The following is a 19,076-nucleotide window of genomic DNA, read 5'->3' as shown; positions in this document are numbered from 1 at the left end:
GGTAGAAGGCGCCTACTGGCGCAACCTAGGTGTTATGAGTACCTCACTCGGAGTGGTATGGTAGCAAAACAGAGGTGCACACCTGCGTATAAATCGGTGCCGGTTTCCTGACGAGGGGATTCAAGGGTGACAGCTCTCCTGGAAGGCGGGGCGAGTCAAACCACCGGCTACACGCAGCAGCAGATGGATAGCCAGTGTTCCAGTTGACGGCGGGTCACTGGTTCGAACTTCTGAAGCCACTGCAAGGTCTGTAGCCAGCCAGCGATGGGCCACTCCACGGCTCGCTACCACAGGCAGTCTTCTAGGCTCCCAACTCACGCCGGAGACATCCCGAGACGAGGGCCGCAAATGTGGATGTCGGATGGCAGGCGCTTGTTGTCGTCGTGATCTTAACCACGACGGCGAAGAAGCACACAGCGGACCGCCCTGCAGCTCCTAGCGAGCGGCGCTGAGGCAAGAGGAATGAATGCCGCTGAGTCGGCTACTGGCGCATCCTGATGTCATCAAAACACCGCAGCTGTACACGGCCGGCACACCGCAGTATGTTGCACGGGTTTCTGAGGTAGCCCTTCCATGCAAAGCTGTTTTGCAGACAGCGAAGTGGCGTCTGCGGCATCACAGGACCATGGGACATAGACAGAGAGGAACGCGACACGGTAGCTGGGAGTAATGAAATACTTGAGGATCATGGTCGAGTTTTAATATGGCGCATCCTGATAGTTTTCATCCATGTCCGACATCCCTCCACCGCATGCCAACATCTTCATTTGGGAGTGACTGAAGGCAGCAGAGGATCAAGTAGGTAAAAAGACGAGGGCTAGTAGAAATCCTTGGGTAACAGAAGAAAAATTTAATTTAACTGATGAAAGGATAAAATACAAAAATGCAGTAAATGTAACACGCAAAAGAAACACAAACGTCTCAAAAATGAGACCGAAAGGAAGTGCAAAATGGCTAAGCAGCGATGGCTAGAGGACAAACGTAAGGATGTAGAGGCTTATCTCACTAGGGGTAAGATAGATACTGCCTACAGGAAACTTAAAGAGACCTTTGGAGAAAAAAGGACCACTTGCATGAATATCAAGAGCTCAGATGGAAACCCAGTTCTAAGCAAAGATGGGAAAGCAGAAAGGTGAAAGGAGTATACATAGGGTTAATACAAGGGCGATGTCCTTGAGGACAATATTATGGAAATGGAAGAGGATGTAGATGAAGATGAAATGGGAGATATGACACTGAGTGAAGAGTTTGCCAGAGCACTGAAAGACCTGAGTCGCAAGAAGGACCCAGGAGTAGACGACATTCCATTAGAACTACTGACAGCCTCGGGAGAGCCAGCCCTGACGAAACTCTTACCATCTGGTGAGCAAAATGTATGAGACAGATGAAATACCCTCAGACTTCAAGAAGAATATAATAATTCTAATCCCAAAGAAAGCAGGTGTGGCAGATGTGAAAATTATCGAACTATCACTTTAATAAGTCACGGCTGCAAAATACTAAGGCGAATTTTTTACAGACGAAAGGAAAAACTGGTAGAAGCCGACCTCGGGGAAGATCAGTTTGGATTCCGTAGAAATATTGGAACACTTGAGGCAATACTGACACTACGACTTATCCTAAATAATAGATTAAAGAAAGGCAAACCTACGTTTCTAGCATTTGTAGACTTAGAGAAAGCTTTTGACAATGTTGACTGGAATACTATCTTTCAAATTCTGAAGGTGGCAGGGGTAAAATACAGGGAGCGAAAGGCTATTTACAATTTGTACAGAAACCAGATGGCAGTTGTAAGACTCGAGGGACATGAAAGGGAAGCAGTGGTTGGGAATTGAGTGAGACAGGGTTGTAGCCTCTCCCCGATGTTATTCAATTTGTGTACTGAACAAGCAGTAAAGGAAACAAAAGAAAAATTCGGAGTAGGTGTTAAAACTCATGGGGAAGAAATGAATACTTTGAGATTCGCCGATGACATTGTAATTCTGTCAGAGACAGCAAAGGACTTGGAAGAGCAGATGAACGGAATGGATAGTGTCTTGAAAGGAGGATATAAGATGAACATCAACAAAAGCAAAACGAGGATAATGGCATGTAGTCAAATTAAGTCGGGTGATGCTGAGGCAATTAGATTAGCAAATGAGACGCTTAAAATATTAAAGGAATTTTGCTATTTTGGGAGCTAAATAACTGATTATGGTCGAAGTAGAGAGGATATAAAATGTTGACTGGCAATGGCAAGGAAAGCGTTTCTGAAGAAGAGAGATTTGTTAACATCGAGTATAGATTTAAGTGTCAGGAAGTCGTTTCTGAAAGTATTTGTATGGAGTGTAGCCATGTATGGAAGTGAAACATGGACGATAAATAGTTTGGACAAGAAGAGAATAGAAGCTTTCCAGATGTGGTGCTACAGAAGAATGCTGAAGATTAGATGGGTAGATCACATAACTAATGAGGAGGTACTGAATAGGTTTGGGGGGAAGAGAAGTTTGTGGTACAACTTGACTAGCAGAAGGGGTCGGTTGGTAGGACATGTTCTGAGGCGTCAATGGTTCACCAATATAGTATTGGAGGGCAGCGTCGAGGGTAAAAATCGTAGAGGGAGACCAATAGATGAATACACTAAGCAGATTCAGTAGGATATCGTTTGCAGTAGATACCGGGAGATGAAGAAGGTTGCACAGGATAGAGTAGCATGGAGAGCTGCATCAAACCAGTCTCAGGACTGAAGACCACCACAACAACAGTTACATTTGGTGTCAGAATAGCAGCCGTCATCTGTACAGTATGACGTTCGAGCCCACCACCTGCATTACAGTCACAAAATGGGGTGAGTGTTGACCAATTTTTCTTTTTGAGTGTTGGGCGTTTTCTTTCTTTTCGTTGACAGAGTAAGTGTTAGTGTATTTTGGGGCAGTAATATTTTTTTCATTCGTGACATTTAATTACTTTTTTATTGGGTGAGTATGATGTTTTATTTATGACCTCCTACTACGTCATGGTATACAACGTAAGTTGAGGTATTGAGCTGTAGGAAGTCAGTTTATTTTTGTAGTTAAATCTTTGTTTGTGTGAGAATTTATGGGTTGCTTTGGAACTAACTGGGAACGAATTTTAGAACAGTGGAATGCTTTGCGTCTCTATCTTGATTCTAAATACCTGGAAGAGTGTCTGGTTGCGGCAAAAGAAATTCACCGATCCCTCAATGACAATATTTTAAAATTATTTTATTTAGTTTTGGCCTATATTATAACGAAATTCACAGATTTAAAAATGCATTTCCAGAGTGTTAAAGTTATTATTATTGACTTTCATGAAATGATGGTAGAAAGTTCACAAGGAAATGTTGCTTTTCTTCGTGGACCAGTAGTATGTCATAACCAATAAACGTATTGACATTGACCCTGACAACAGCTCAATGTCCCTTTCTGACAGTAAAAAGTATTTACGAACTTAAGATCTGAAGGCAATTCAGAAACCAGATATATATGACGAACAGGTTGCCATGAAAGACTTGTACTGCAGATGTAGGGATTTCATGCAGAGGAGATGTTCAGAAATGGAAAACAGAAATAACTTTGATGATGATTTATTGCCGTTGCTTGCAGTTTTAACGCATAAAAGGGCTCTTTCAAACAAAACGACAAAATCTCTTTCTATTATACCATTTATGTCAATATTCCTAGAATAGTCTCTCTCAATGATGAGAAGATCTACAACAAATTGATGATGACTGGGTGAAACTCCCTGTCCTAAAAATATACGAAAACATTGAGAACTGTATTTTAGGGGAACGTACACCACATAAAAACTTTATTTGGCGAGAGAGAATTCGCAGCCCTACCAGAGTTTCCGCTGTCGTGTTTATCCCTTCCACATTTGAATACTGACAGCGAACGAGTTTTTGGTAAGATGAATCTTATAAAAGTAAAAACAGGAATAAGCTCGTTACTTCCAAAGCGAATAGATTTTTCCTATCCAGCCAGTGCGTGAGAAGCAACACCTATTGCAAAGATTTTGTTGCTATTGAAAATATGCTCAGCAGCATGAAGAAAACGCATTTATATTCTAGGCCATCCACTTCCAGTTCTTCGGCTCCTGACCATCCAGAAGGGAAAGATGGTGGTTGTAATGACGAGGAATTATTCCATTTTTATGTCTTCTTCCAAGGTAAGCGAATAACGAAGTAACTTTTTATATCATTTTATGAAACACATCTTTTTATAAATTGTTTCCTAACAACAAATTAAAAATCAGTAGTGTTAACATGTGGAGAAGTTCACGTGAAATAAACGGACAAACCTATTTTTATGTGTCACCAGCGTAAAGCACCGGCCGAAGCCGGCCACTAGTTCTTCCCAGTGCACTGCAACAATCATAATAGCGCTCTAATTTAATTTTTTTGACGAGAAGCATGTAAATGAGAAAAAGTTTAGAAAAGGATTGAAATAATGCTTAAGGTTTGTGCGAAGTCGCTAAGTACTTTCATTATGAAATACTAGATGATTATAGGATAGGTAATTTGCACTCCATTTTAAGCAGAAGCACGTTTTTGACACATTTCATTATTTCTGATGTAATCTCTCCTGAACTATTTACTGTACAGTGATGTTATGTTGCAGGCGCAATCAGTGAAATATGTAGACACTGCCTGCAAAGTTTGGTGCGAATAGCATTAGCACTAAAGAAATAAAAAGTTAAAACGTCATCACATATGCTGAACTTTGACTATTTGAACAGCGTAAACGTAGTAAGCGATAAACTTTTTTCTTTCTATCGTTTTGTGGGGGCTGCCAGCGAAGAAAAGTGTCGTAAAGGTTTGTAGTTATAGCTGAAGTCTGTGGCGAGTCGCTAAGCGTTATCATTTTGGTAAGGAATGAACATAGAGAAATATATGAGTGCCATCAGCATCAAGATAAACAGATTCTAATTGTAATACTTATCTTACCATGGTAAACTTAACTTACTCTTAGATAACGACAGCATCTTAAATTTTTAAATTCAGGCAATAAATACGTGAAATATGAAAAGAGAAATTTTTGTCGCCCTGGAATCCGTCAGACAGGCCATGGGTAACAAAAACTCAAGGACAGACCACCAAAAACGGATTTCATAATACAGACCGTTGATACATACTATCTCTTAACGAAATGAACTATAATTTCGCCGCAGTTGTATGATCCAGTAACGCTGAAATGTATGCAACGCTGGTGGGCAGGATTTCGACTCCTTGGTGGGGACTTCGCAAAATTTCCTCAGGAGTAGCATGATCCCACCCCCCCCCTCCCCCTCGCCTCTTACCAGTGGATTAAACTGAATATAACCGGTTATAACTGGTTATAATCGAATTGTGGCTAGGACACACACTGACAACCTACCATGACCTACTTACTCTACACCCCCCTACATCTGGCTTCCTGCTTTGGTGGGAAGACCCATTCTTTATACTGACTGGGGCATACACATTTCCGTAGATCATATTTTAACGCCATACATTTTTACTGTTGAATGAGAGATGAGTGGTAGACTTATGTAGGGACCTGTCCTGTACTTGCCAGCTGCCAAGATGAGTGTGGTCTGCATCTTACAGTTTTGTGAATTGTCCTGACTACGCCTTAAACTCTTAGGGTGGAAGTTTTAGTGTGTTTTAAAGTAACTGACTCGTCCTCTATTAGTGCTGTTATCAGCTTGCCGTAATATCTGCTGTTTTACATCTTTGATTGGGTCTTCTCTCTTTTAATTGATTGCTTTAGAAATAGTGGTAGGCTTGATATTAGGGTAGGTGCATGTGTGCATGTGTTTATGTGTGTGTGTGTGTGTGTGTGTGTGTGTGTGTGTGGTGTACAAAGGCTGGGGTTTCTTAGTTCTCACTAGGTTGTTCTAATTTATGTTGAAATTTGTATGAGTTTCTTTTGACACCACTAGTTTCAGAGGTTTTCACAATGTTGCTAAAGGCCATGCTCTTCTGCACCAAACAACATATATCATCACATCATCACAGTCACCACAGTGTAATGTGTATCATTTGTGCGGCTCAGTCGTAAAACGTGGTAACTGATATTTTAGTGGTTTGGACATATTAGAATGTGAAGTTTCATGAAAGTGTAACAATACATTTCATTTTGTTACATCTTTTCTTTAAGTTTTAACGAAGTATTTGAACGTTACGGAATCCGCTGGTAAGGTTTCAAAATGGAAATAATATTTTTTATTTGATAAAAGAAGCAATACGTATCACATTGACGCAAATTATGTGGTTGATATTATGTTATTCGTGAATGTAAAATGTCAATACCATGCTATTCATTGCATTCAAAATTTCATTTCCCACAGGAAATTTGACATTATGCTGTTAGTTGACAACAATTTAAGCCAATATATTAATGACACAATATAATGTAACTAAATTGAACAGTTTTAATAACTTAAAACACTAATAGTGGTATTCAAATTTCACTGTCACTGCTCTCATCTCTTGCCCTGGGTTGCTCAGCTGTTTTTAGTATCTTGTAATAAGCGTGCTGTACTTCTCGTATGTATAGTAAACAATATAGGACATTATTCAATTTGGTTGCTTCAATGGGCTTTGGACCACTACGTAGGATTGGTAGAGGACATTTGAAGCCTTTGAGGAACAGTACTGGACGACGTCTTTGCCTTAATGATACAGTATCCATTTCACCATGGTACGAGTTGCATAGTTACATTTTTCTGGATTCGTACCTTGACAACTGCATTTTCACAACATTATGTTGACTAAAATTGGCTGTCTTTTCTTAGGGCTCAACATTCATTTTCTTTTTCCGGAGTTAAGATATAATGGTTCAAGTTCCTTTGTGATCATAATGATACCTGCTCTCATCGATACCCTTAAAAGGGTTTGGGGTAATTCCGGGATTACTTCCATTAAAAGAGAACAGCCAATTTCCTTCCTGTCCCCTTGAAAGGCTACTGTACCGCCCGACATTAAAAATAGGTACAACATTCTTCGTTATTCTTGTCAGTACAACATATTTTTTCTAATAATAACTCAATTTCAATTAATAAAGCGAAGCCGGATACCAGTGTGGGAAAGAATGACAATTTATTTATTTAATTGATCACATGTGCACTCCCACAAAATAAATCCCTACATCCAGTTTGGTGAGATCTGTGAAATGAATGAATGTATGGTCGTCTGCTAACTGCAGATAGTGAATGTGAATATATGATCATCTTTGACACGACCCTTTGGGCACCTTTGGAAGAACCAAAGAGATGAAATTTACCGGAACTCTGAGTGCCTGAAATGTGGCTGACCAATACGGTAGCAAGGTGCTCCCCCACTTCGGCAGAGGTGCAAGAGGACCTGAAGAACGGCCATGTTTCAGCACTCTGCCGCTGGATCTACTGTTGGTAAGACATGTCTTAGGTGTGCTCCGTAAAGACAAAAGAGTGGAGACATGGTATGCATGTGAAATACTTAAGAGTAGTTTGGAATAATAATTTCTCTATTTCAGGAACTTTTGTGGGGAGAATTAAACGTCAGGCAGGTAATATTAAGGGGATCGTAGTAATCTTTGGAAGTGACCAATGGTCACAATGAAACCACGTGTAGCAATAAGTTGAAATACTTCCGAGTGCTTAAGTTAAGCTGAATTACTAGCATGTGTACTATTAGTTGGAAATATTTAAGAAATGGTGTGTGCAAGACTTGAAATTAGAGACGAGTACTTTCACGCGGTGAGTACTGTGGTAGTATGATACAAAGGATAAAGAGATGTACTCGTCCATGGTATCAGTTGAGGACACGCGTGTGTGATGAATATGTTCTTAATATTACTTTGCGTGTTATGTTTCCGTGTGACGCTTGATTCAAACTATAATACTCTGAGAGAGAAGCAAGGTGAGTCGGCCGTCTATCCAGCAACGCCACTTGGCTTGCATTGCACAGGAAGACGTGCATATATCCTCCAGAGTTCATAGTAGGAAAGAAAAATTACGAAGTGGGACAGTGTCGTGTGAAACTGAGATAAATACTAATTGAAGTGGGAAAGCTGAAAGTGATGTGATTACAACGTTGTGACTATTCTTTGTATTGTATGTTGCCAGTGTGATGTATTTCATGAAATTTAAGAATGTGTGGTTGGCATGGGAGAGTAACAAGATAGTTTCAGAGGCAGTGGGTTATGCATGTTCCTTTTTGTACCGCTCAGTCTGGAGGATATTTTCGTAATGATGGGTGTGAGAGTCGAAGTGTGAGATATAGAAAAAGATCCACCATCATATCCAGGAAGTGCACTGTAGCGTTAAATAATTACGAGACTATAAGATAGAGAATCACCAATGTGAAGCCATGCCCACTGGGCTGAATTTCTCATGTGTTTATGTTGTAGGTTATAGAAATGGTTCAAATGGCTCTGAGCACTATGGAACTTAAGATCTGTGGTCATCAGTCCCCTAGAACTTAGAACTACTTAAACCTAACTAACCTAAGGACATCACACACATCCATGCCCGAGGCAGGATTCGAACCTGAGACCGTACCAGTCGCGCGGTTCCAGACAGAGCGCCTAGAACCACTAGACCACCGCGGCCGGCTAGGTAATAGAATTTGTGTGTTTAGGTTATAGAATTTATCGGAATAAATAAGATAGTGAAAAGAAAGAGATTGGTGGCCTTTTCCTTCGAATTGTATGTTGTCATGATATCCAGAGTTTATAATTTGTGCGCCATTCATATTCAGTGCGATGGCCACGTGTTGATAAAAGCCGTTAAATAAGAAAGAAAATGTGGTATTGCCAGTGCGTAGTGAACAGTCAGTGTTGTGTAAATTACTAATAGTCAGTTGTGCGTTTCCGTTGCGTAATATTCAAACAGGAGAATAACTTGTAACTTAATTGTGAGTACTAGAGTTCATGTTAATCGATAAATAAGAATGAGCCCACTCGCATGGCAGACCACTCATCTTCCAGGGCTGACTGCTTGATGCCACAGTATGAGCAAGGCATGTGGGTGCCTCTCACCCTCAATAAAACTTTTGGTTCATCTCGGATGACCTTGTAGTTAACGGACATTTGTCGCTAATCTTCTTGCTCTTCTCTCTTTTTTACAGCATTGCTCGTTGATTGCAAGTTTAGCAAAATGGTTAAATAGTCGCACTCCATCCCCTCTGCTAATTATGGTGTACACCGACGAACATCACAATTGAAAATCATAAAAGCAATACTTCATCAAAGCCCGTTGCTCTTCTCCCATGTGCGGAATAGTTCACATCGAAATGATACAACTCTAAACGAGAATATTGTTTTCTCACACGATTAATTTAATGCTATTCACCGCACGCATAACACAAGCTTATTCATACCGCCCAACTGCATTCACCCCGGCACTAAATCCAAAGAAACGAAAACGTCTCGAATCACAGACTTTTCCTCTTTTATATTCCGACTTTTAACGCTTAATCAAGGCTCCTAAATATTTTCATACATGTAACATTCAACATATCGCCCAAGATGTTAATCTAGAACATCAAATAAATTGTGACATTTCTTAATTACACTAATAGCAACCATGCTGACAATTTCCTTATTAAATCTATGGGAACATATGTGCCGATTTTATTTTTGCCTGCAGTGGTACACACCATACTTCAGTATTCCAGGAATCATATGCTGCATGAGGAGTGTCCACAACGCCGTTGTTGCTACAGGGTGTCTATTGAAGATCTTCCGCGCCGCAAACTAATCTGAACCACACTGAGGTGACTTAAAGCACGGGATAGCACTAAACACATGTACAGATGGGGGCAGTATGGCGCACACAAGGTACAAAAGAGCATGGCTTCTTCGCCTTCAGCGACTGTCTTCAGCTCGTGACTACGTCAGTTCGACTCTACACGACAGGAAAACCATGGCTTGGTCACATGAGTGCCTATTTCTGTTGGTACGAGTTGATAGGACGATCCAAATGAGGCGTAGGCCCCACGAACCCCATATGCAGTGGACAGAATGTGATTCTGCACCATTTGTTGTGTTGCCGAAAGTGCTGCAGCACCGTAAAGTTGGATGCAGTAAACCTGAAAGTATGATACTCTCAGGAACGTCGATTAAGTTTATTTCAGCAAAACAGCAAATACTTAAAGACTGAAAATCTGATGACAATTCATCAACGCTCATTTGAATGCTACGTAAATTATACGCAACTAAGCAAGAATGTTGTCCTCACTTAATAATAACAGAATAAAGAAATCCGTGTGATAGCTGACATTCAATATTGTTATGTGGATAGTCAGAGAAGTTCTTTGGATATGTTAGGGAACCCCAGCGAGTTCAGTTCTGATGTCTGTAGTCTCTCACTTGAGTTACACTTCGGGAAATGACAGAACGGGTTGTGATAGCAAATGGGTAGGAAAGAGGAAGGAAGAATTTCAATTGCTGATATGGTAAAAATCCCCTTAGCCTCCCCTCTTATCTCACAAACCATCCGGAGGAAGAGGAACACCTGATGAGCATTTTGCCCTTCACAGCCATCCATAATTCAACTGTCACAGTATTCCGAAATGCTAGAATCCGAGTTACGTTCATCGTCCTACCAAAGAGCTTTAAACATTAAAGATTATTTTTAAAAGCTGTGTCGATAAAAGAACAGAACACACGACCACAAAGAATATAAACATTACACAAGAGTCTATGATAATAAATTTAAATATCATTAGTTCTGGTGCCGTGTGTCATAAGTTTTTTTTATACATTAATTGTAGGAATCATGGTTTTCGTACTCAGGTTGAGTACCAGGAATTGCTCAATATTTTGAAAAGGAAAGAGTTTGATTCTTAACGTTGTAGCTTTGGTTACACATACTGAAAGTAACTTATGGGAGAAAATGGAGTCTTCTGTTTCCTAGCAAACAGTGGACAGTGATGTACTTGTTACTTTTACACGAGATACGACTCGCTCGTGATGGAACCTGAATTTCGGAAACCAACTTTCTCTGACGTGTTTTCAAGTTAAGACCTGTATCGGCATTGCTTGACCGGGCCCCATCAGTTTTCTGGGCATTTGCTGTTTACCACAAATGGCCTCTGGGAAACATAAATTTAATTTCCGAATTTAATCATCACAATAGCTCTTTCTCTACAATGGAACAACGTAGGTAATCAGTTTTGTGCTCAGTCTTATTTTTCTACCTCTCTTTCTTTATACAAACAGCCATTCTAAATTTTTTTAAAAACAAGACGTAACGAACGACCGAAAGACATTCCAAAACAGTTTCCTTGGAAGTCTGTTATTGAACACAAGTGACGTATATCATAATGTTGACTTACGATTCTACCTTAGTTGTTGGTCACACACACTCAACAAATGCAATATAATTGTACAAAACTAGTGGGGTACTTAATTATGGTGTTCCATGTGTAACATAGACACAAGACAGCCAAGTGTTGTAGAAATAGATTGGGTTGTCTCGAAAGTTCGTTCGCTTTCGTGACAGTGGAATCACACAGAACGCCTGAGAACACACTTCCCTGCACACAGCTATGGCACAGAGTTTGCCAGTTTGTCACCTATTACACTTCACACATAAGGTCGGGTATAACATAACCAAAATACGGATCGATTTTGTAAACGAAACTGTTAATTTCATGCAGGGTATATCGCTATTTTCGACGACATATTGCCTTTTCTCCGATAATTTGTAAATGCCTTTTTTCGAAAATGTTGGGGTTTTTGAGGTCTGTAGTTCTCGAAGGAGTTGAGGTATTAGCCATTGAGGAAATTCTTCTGGGAACGGAGTAGATGAAATTCGGAATAGGCAATGTCCGGTGATTAAGGTGGTTGGGCAACACATCCCGAAGGAAAGAACTCAGCTTTTCATGGGCCACCATAGAGATATGTGGTCTGTCGATGTTGTGGTGAAACATGACATCTTGTCCAAAATCCGATCATTCAATGGCTGCCTTGCGACGGTTAAACTGCGAACACTACATCTCTGAAGTGATAGTCTAATTCGGACGAACTTTGATATACTAGACGTCTTTGCAATTCCACCAGGCGCATAGCTGAATCTCTCCGAGAAGCATCCCTGGCTTCGGACCCGATAGTGGTGGCTGCCATTACACGCGCCACGATTTATTCTTCCGGGCGTTGTTGTACTCGATCCACTTTTCATCTTCAATTACCAGTCATTAACGAAAAGGAGCATTGTGGCTGCGTCTCAATAAGAAGCCACAGACGCTCACGCTGTGAATCAAATTCGCTTCTCTCAGTTCATGAGGAACCCACGCATCGCGAATATTTACGAACCCAGCTTCAAGTTCCTGGCTGCAGCAGCACGACCGTCATGGAGCTCCAATGCCAACACCCGCGTTGTCATTTGTGGATTATTGACTATCATATCATTAAGCCACCGCACGTCTGTAAACGTTGGCCGACCAGATCGGATGTTGGTCTCTTAGGGACAAATTCAAGGTTGCAGTCGACTAAACCACTTCTGACTTGCTCGAACCATTAGTACATCTATCCATTACACAGCACAATTCTTCTCCCTGCACTGTGAGGCGGTTTTACCTATACGATAGTAAAACAGCGTAAGATAGTGCGTAAGATATGAGTATAGTACTCACTACCAGTTACCTATAAAAGCAGTGCGAATCTTATGTATGCATGGTATCGTGAGCTGGCAGAGAGGCAGGAGTGTTAAATGGAACTGACATGCCGAATATTTATCGAGTTTCCGGTATCACTGCGTTCACATCGACTGTACAACAGATGTTCATTTGCAATGTAAACATTGCTAATTCCAATAAACATACGCTCTGCATTCGAGATTACTGCAACCATAATGTCCCTGGCGATAGCATAGTTTTGAAATTGCTCTCCTTCAGTAGGTTTGTGTGATGCCATTTCTTTTACTGCTTCTGTCATTCTGGTTAAAAAAAATAGAACCGATTTTCGTCTATGAAATTTTTTTTTTCTAGAACTGCCTCTCCGTCCTAACGAAAGCGTGCATCAGTTGGGATGCAGTTCTTTCCCTTGCCCCTTTATTCTGGTCAGATAAAGTTGTTCGTAATCAAGCTGTGCAAACGTATGAGTATCCCAGCTGTTGAGTAATCGTTATCACGCTGCCTTTACTGAGTGAGGAATTCAACTTCTAACATTGGTGATATCCACCGTTGCATCACCGTACACAGTTGTCAGTCATTCGCGAATACGAATGGGCATTTTACAGTAGACAGTTGTCAGTTTTTCATGAATACGAATGGGCGTTTCCGCATTCTAAAACTCTGTCACACAACGTGCCTAATACGGACATCTATGATGGCCATTTTGCAAGCGACTTTAATGTAGGCATCTGCTGACGCAGGAAGTTACTATGGCAGTAGTTTGTAAAAAAATTTAGTAATGGCGCAACATTAATTAGTTCACTTCCTAAACTGTATTCAAAGAGGACAAAGCAGGTAGCATTCATTCTGGAATGACCTCATAATTTATACCTCATTGCTTAATGATAAAAAATTCTACTTCTCTTTTATAAAAATCGACAATATTCTTGTAATCATATTTTGTGGTTCCGAAAATCACCGTGTTCAGTACACATGAAATATGAATAATAACGTCTCGTGTCACCGAAAATTTTATGTTTTATTAAGTCACACAACCCATTTCGGATCCAGTGTGCTCGTTAACGTTTTACCTAACCTTTTGCTGAGCCCTTCACTCAATCTAAGTCGTTCTTTTATTGGCATACATGAAATGGTTCCATTGCCATGCAACCATCTTATCTATAAGCTTCCTCTTATCAAATTCAATTATGGTGCGAATGTTTAAATGATTCAGTCCTTTCCTACTGTTACAGGCCATTAATAATAGATACCCTGTGCTTTGTATTAATCATATTACAAGCCAGAGAGCTATTTTACTGGTTGCTGTTATTAAATTACTTTCTCAGGCCATTAATTGTATTTTTGTAAAACAGTGAGATATTTTGTGTAATACATGATAATCAGGAACACTGTTTCCAAAAGTATGTGGACATTTCGATTTTAAATCCCATTACGACTTCACTAGCTTATTTGTAGACTTGTCTAGTTATACTTTTTGAGTCTACAGATACGATGAGCACCGCCTTTCTCTATAATCAGAAAACTACTCATTATTTAACTTTAGGAGATGTTTTGCTGTGTGATTACCTACTATTTTTCTTTAGAATATATAGCTACTGATGTTTGCCACCATTGCGCGTATGTTAAGTATGTGATTCGGTGAATATCACGTTAATCATATGTGGTAAGATCACATATGCAGCTGTATACAGGGTCATAAATTGTCGTATATCTTAACACATCAAGACGTTACTTAACTACTTAGAATAGCATCTTATTCATACAATACAGCGCACTGCTTGAAACGTTTGCTTTTCACCAAGATGATGTGAAATGTGCGTTCCTGTTGTGAGAGGGTTACATGTTAACTTTATAAATTCTCAACTTAAACGATGTCGAAGGAGATGAAAAATAATGGAAAACTTCCAAAAGGGTTCTGTCAGACTATTTTAATATCTTTAATGTCAGCAAACGCAGATTGCTTATGGTACAACTGCACAGCATTTAATTCTGCGCCCACACATTCTTCTATATCCCGCAGATAGAGCATCATATGAGATGATCAAAATGATGCTTTTTATATAGTTCCAGATAGTAGCGCTATAAAACAGCATAACACATGAAAAGTGCTAATTGAAACAGCCATTTTTTTAAATTACTGAAATAACCATCAGTAGCGGAAGGTGTGATGTGTTAAGTTTAGCCCATACGTTGTGCAATATCTTGCCCACGCCCGAGACGATTTTTGTGAAGAGACAGAACTGCAGGCAAGCTTCGCGGAGAGTTTTGACGGATCCTATCTGCCGATATCAAGCGTGCCGTTTTCCACTAACATGCAGACCCCGTCTTTGGGTTCCGAGCCCAGTGTGTATGTTACATCGGTGGATTTTCGTGATTTATCCGGGACGCCAAGACTGTGCTGCATGCTCAACACACCAGATATCACAGGCGACATATTTCTGTAGTTTCGACTATGTGTCGTAGTAAGTAATGTGTACAGTGCAGCACTTTTAGGCATTTTTTCTTATGGTGAATTTTTGGATTTTGCAACTATTTATGAATGTTGAGTAGTAGTAGTAGAGGGGTTTGTGGGCGCACGACAGCAAGGTCTTCAGCGCCCGTGCAGCATCATAGTGAGACGGGTGTCAAGAAAAAAAAACCTCAGAACATTGACATAAAACGGAACATAAAACACGGGGAACAATCATTGAAAAAATGTGCTCATCCACACCGAAGCGTGGGACGAAGCAGGGCGTCAGCAGTAAAACATGGACAACACAGGAAGAAAATGGTAGAAGGAGCTAAAACAATGTAGCAGATGGAAGGGGCTGGCTGACCACAAGGAAAAAAGGGAGGAGGCAGCCACTCTGCAAAACACTAAAACCTCCAGCCTAAAAGTTTCGGCCAGAGTCCAGACACATCACAAAACTTAAAAACCCTAGACACACACGCCTCATCGTTAGCTAAAACACAAGGTAGAGCCCCATCAACTTGTGCTTCTGCCCGTGCATCACGGTATAAAATGCAGTCTGTTAAAATGTGCCGGACAGAGATTGGCACACCACAAGCATCACAAAAAGGAGGATCCTCCCGCCGTAATAAATAGCTATGCGTCAGAGGACAGTGCCCGATCCGAAGACGTGTGAGGGCCACCTCTTCCCGCCTGAGCAGCCGGCAGGAGGAACGCCACGGCCGAGTGGTTGACTTTACCGACCGTAGTTTATTGGCCGTCACCGCCAGCCATTCGTCCTCCCACAACTCCATGCACTTCCTGTGGAGTGCAGCGATGACCGACTGCAAGGGAATAGGACAATGGACCACACCCTGCGCTCTGCAGGCCTCCTTGGCAGCCCGATCAGCCTGTTCATTGCCCCATATGCCGACATGACCAGGCACCCAGCAGAAGGATACCTCTTTACCCCGCTGTTGGAGCAAGTACAGTTGGTCATGTATCAGCTGGACCATCTCCTCAGTCGGGTATAGGTTCTGCAGTGATTGTAAGGCACTAAGAGAATCGGAGCAGAGAAGAAATCGATCGCCCCGAACACGATGCATCTGCTCCAGTGCCTTCAGGATCGCGTGGAGCTCCGCTGCGAAAACGGTATATTCAGCAGGGAGGCGAATCCGGGTAACATGATCAGGGAACACCACAGAACAGCCAAGGAAATTCTCCTGTTTGGAGCCATCAGTGTAAACGACAGTGAAACCGTGATGCACATCTAAAATGTTAAAAAACAGTGACTGGAATGTAAAATCTGGTGTGCCACCCTTCTTAAAACGAGTCAAATCTAAAATAAGTTTGGGACGCCGGAGGAGCCAAGGTGGAGATCTGCTCCAACCGCGACGTAAAACACGAAGACCAGCCACAGACATCGCAGCGAGGCAATCCTGTGCGCGAATCCCATAGGGCTGCGTCGCACGTTGCCGGTTATGAAATAACCGTGCCAGAGGAGGCTGAGCAACGGTATGGTATGCAGGTGTGTAGGGTGTGGACAAAGTTGTATACGCCTGGCGTACCGTAAGTAGCCATCGCCGCATATGAAGTGGCGGTTCACCTGCCTCTGCACAGAGGCTTGGTATGGGGCTAGTTCGGAATGCCCCAGTATCCAACCGAAGCCCTTCATGGTGGACAACGTCCAATATCTGTAAGTACGAAGGCCTCGCAGACCCATACACCGTGCACCCATAATCGAGCCGAGATCGCACAAACGCCCTGTAAAACTGGAGCAGACAAGTCCTGTCAGCTCCCCATGTACTGTGGCTAAGACATTTTAAAATACTTAAAGCCTGAAGCGACCGCCGTTTCAGGTCTTTAAGATGAGGTAACCACGTGAGCCTCGAGTCAAAAATGAGACCCAGAAATCTCACCGTGTCTTTAAAAGTAAGAATAGTGTCCCTCAAGCGCAACTCAGGAAAGGTTAAAATCGAACGAGAACGGTTAAAAAGAACACATACAGACTTCTCGGTGGAAAACTTAAATCCACTCTTCTGCGCCCAGTCATCCAAACGCCTAATCGTAAGTTGCAACTGACGAGTTGTCGTTGCAAGGCTTGAAGAAGAGCAGAACAAAGAGAAATCATCCACAAACAAAGAACACTGGACAGGACTTTTCACTATGGACGTAATGCTATTAAAAGCGATGGCAAACAGAGTCACATTTAAAACGCTACCCTGAGGGACACCATTCTCCTGCTCAAAGCGAACAGACAGGACGTCACCAATTCGGTATCTAAAATATCGTGGCGAGAGGAAAGACTGAATAAAAAGAGGAAGACAACCACGAAAACCCCATTCGTGAAGCTGCGCCATGATGAGACGCCTCCAAGTGGTATTGTAGGCCTTCTCCATGTCGAAAAATACACCTAGATGACGGCGGAGGAAAGCTTGTTGTATAGCCGCTTCCAGGAGGGCAAGGTTATCGAAGGTGGAATGAAACCTCCTGAACCCACACTGAAAGCGACTAAGGAGTTGCCGGGATTCTAACATCCAGACAAGGCGGCGATGGACCATCCGCTCCAAGGTCTTCCCTATGCAACTAGTGAGGGCAATACTACGGTAGCTACTTGGGCTCGTGCTGTCTTTCCCAGGTTTTAAAAAAGGGATTAAAACTGCCTCACGCCACGCGTCAGGAAAGTGACCCGACGCCCAAATGCCATTAAAAAGTGCGAGGAGGAGTTCTCTGTTGCGCATTGTGAGGTGCCATAGCATACTGTAATGGATCCTGTCGTGACCAGGGGATGTGTCACGAGCTCCAGACAATGCAGAATCCAGCACCCACATAGAAAATGGGCAGTTGTAAGCTTCAGGAGAGGTGGACTGGAAGTTCAGACTACATCTCTCAGCAACCGCTCTATGGCGCTGGAAACCTGGATCCTGACTGGTTGTTGCAGTAACGGTGGCAAAATACTCTGCCAGAGTCTGGGCAATGTCTCGCGGCTCCCACTGGAGAGTGCCGTTAGTCATTACAGCAGCTATGGGGCACCTCCCTCCTCTGCCAGAAATGCTCCGGATGGTCTCCCACACAATGGAACGTTTGGTGGAACGATTAATGGTGTTCAGGAACGTTTGCCACGACCTCTTCTTGCTCTCACGAATAATGCGGCGACATCTTGCCCTCTCCACCCGAAAGGCTGCAAGATTCTCTATGAAAGTTGAGGCGAAGTTAATATACACGACAAAAGGAAGAAATTTGGGGCAGACACCGACGACTTATACGCCATGCGCTCATACATTTCTCAAAAGAAATATCGGTGAGTGGATTGCCGAATATCAGAACACTGCCACATGGGTCTGACTCAGAAATGTGGGAACTCCTTTGAGATTATTGAAATGTCTATATGCTAGGAAGACGGTGCTCTTGACCCTTTGTCAAGTAGAGTAACTTCAAATACCAGTAAAATAATGGTCGTAACACAGTTAGGGGTGATACAATAATGAACAGAGAGCAAACAATTTTTTATTGACTCTCGCCGGCGAGTTTGATTATATAAGAAGTAATCAAAGGAGTGATCAAAAAATTGCGTTTGAGGGCCTTTCCATCTAAGTGTTAATGGAAGGTAGCGGTGCTTCAGCGCACATTTGTAAACACTAACACGTAGGCAACGAATCTGTGTTGGATTCGTGTCTTCCCGAAGTGCACGCCGTAAATGCAGAAATGTGAATTATGTCGACGTTACTACCAAACGCATCCAAACAGAATGAATGCGATGTTATTCTCTTCATAGCTGCCGCAACCAACGCTCGCCGACACTCTTCGGAGAATGAACAACACTTCATCCGTCGTCCCTTCGTCCTAAGAAGTTCAAGGGTCAGCAATTTGTTGTTTTGGTTACCGATGTCCATTGCTTGAAGATTTCACTGACCCTGGTGTCTTAACCATTGTGAAACAATAATGCACAAAAACTGGAGAAGTGACGGCGCGTTAATAACACATAATATCCGCAAAAATTGCGTGATTCACTGTTGTGGCTTAATGATGACTCACATCTCAATATCG

The sequence above is a fragment of the Schistocerca americana genome, chromosome 8 (genome assembly GCF_021461395.2).
Source record: "Schistocerca americana isolate TAMUIC-IGC-003095 chromosome 8, iqSchAmer2.1, whole genome shotgun sequence".
In the NCBI taxonomy this organism is placed as follows: Eukaryota; Metazoa; Arthropoda; class Insecta; order Orthoptera; family Acrididae; genus Schistocerca; species Schistocerca americana.
The sequence above is the reverse complement of the archived record's forward strand: the minus strand, read 5'-3'. Positions refer to the sequence as shown.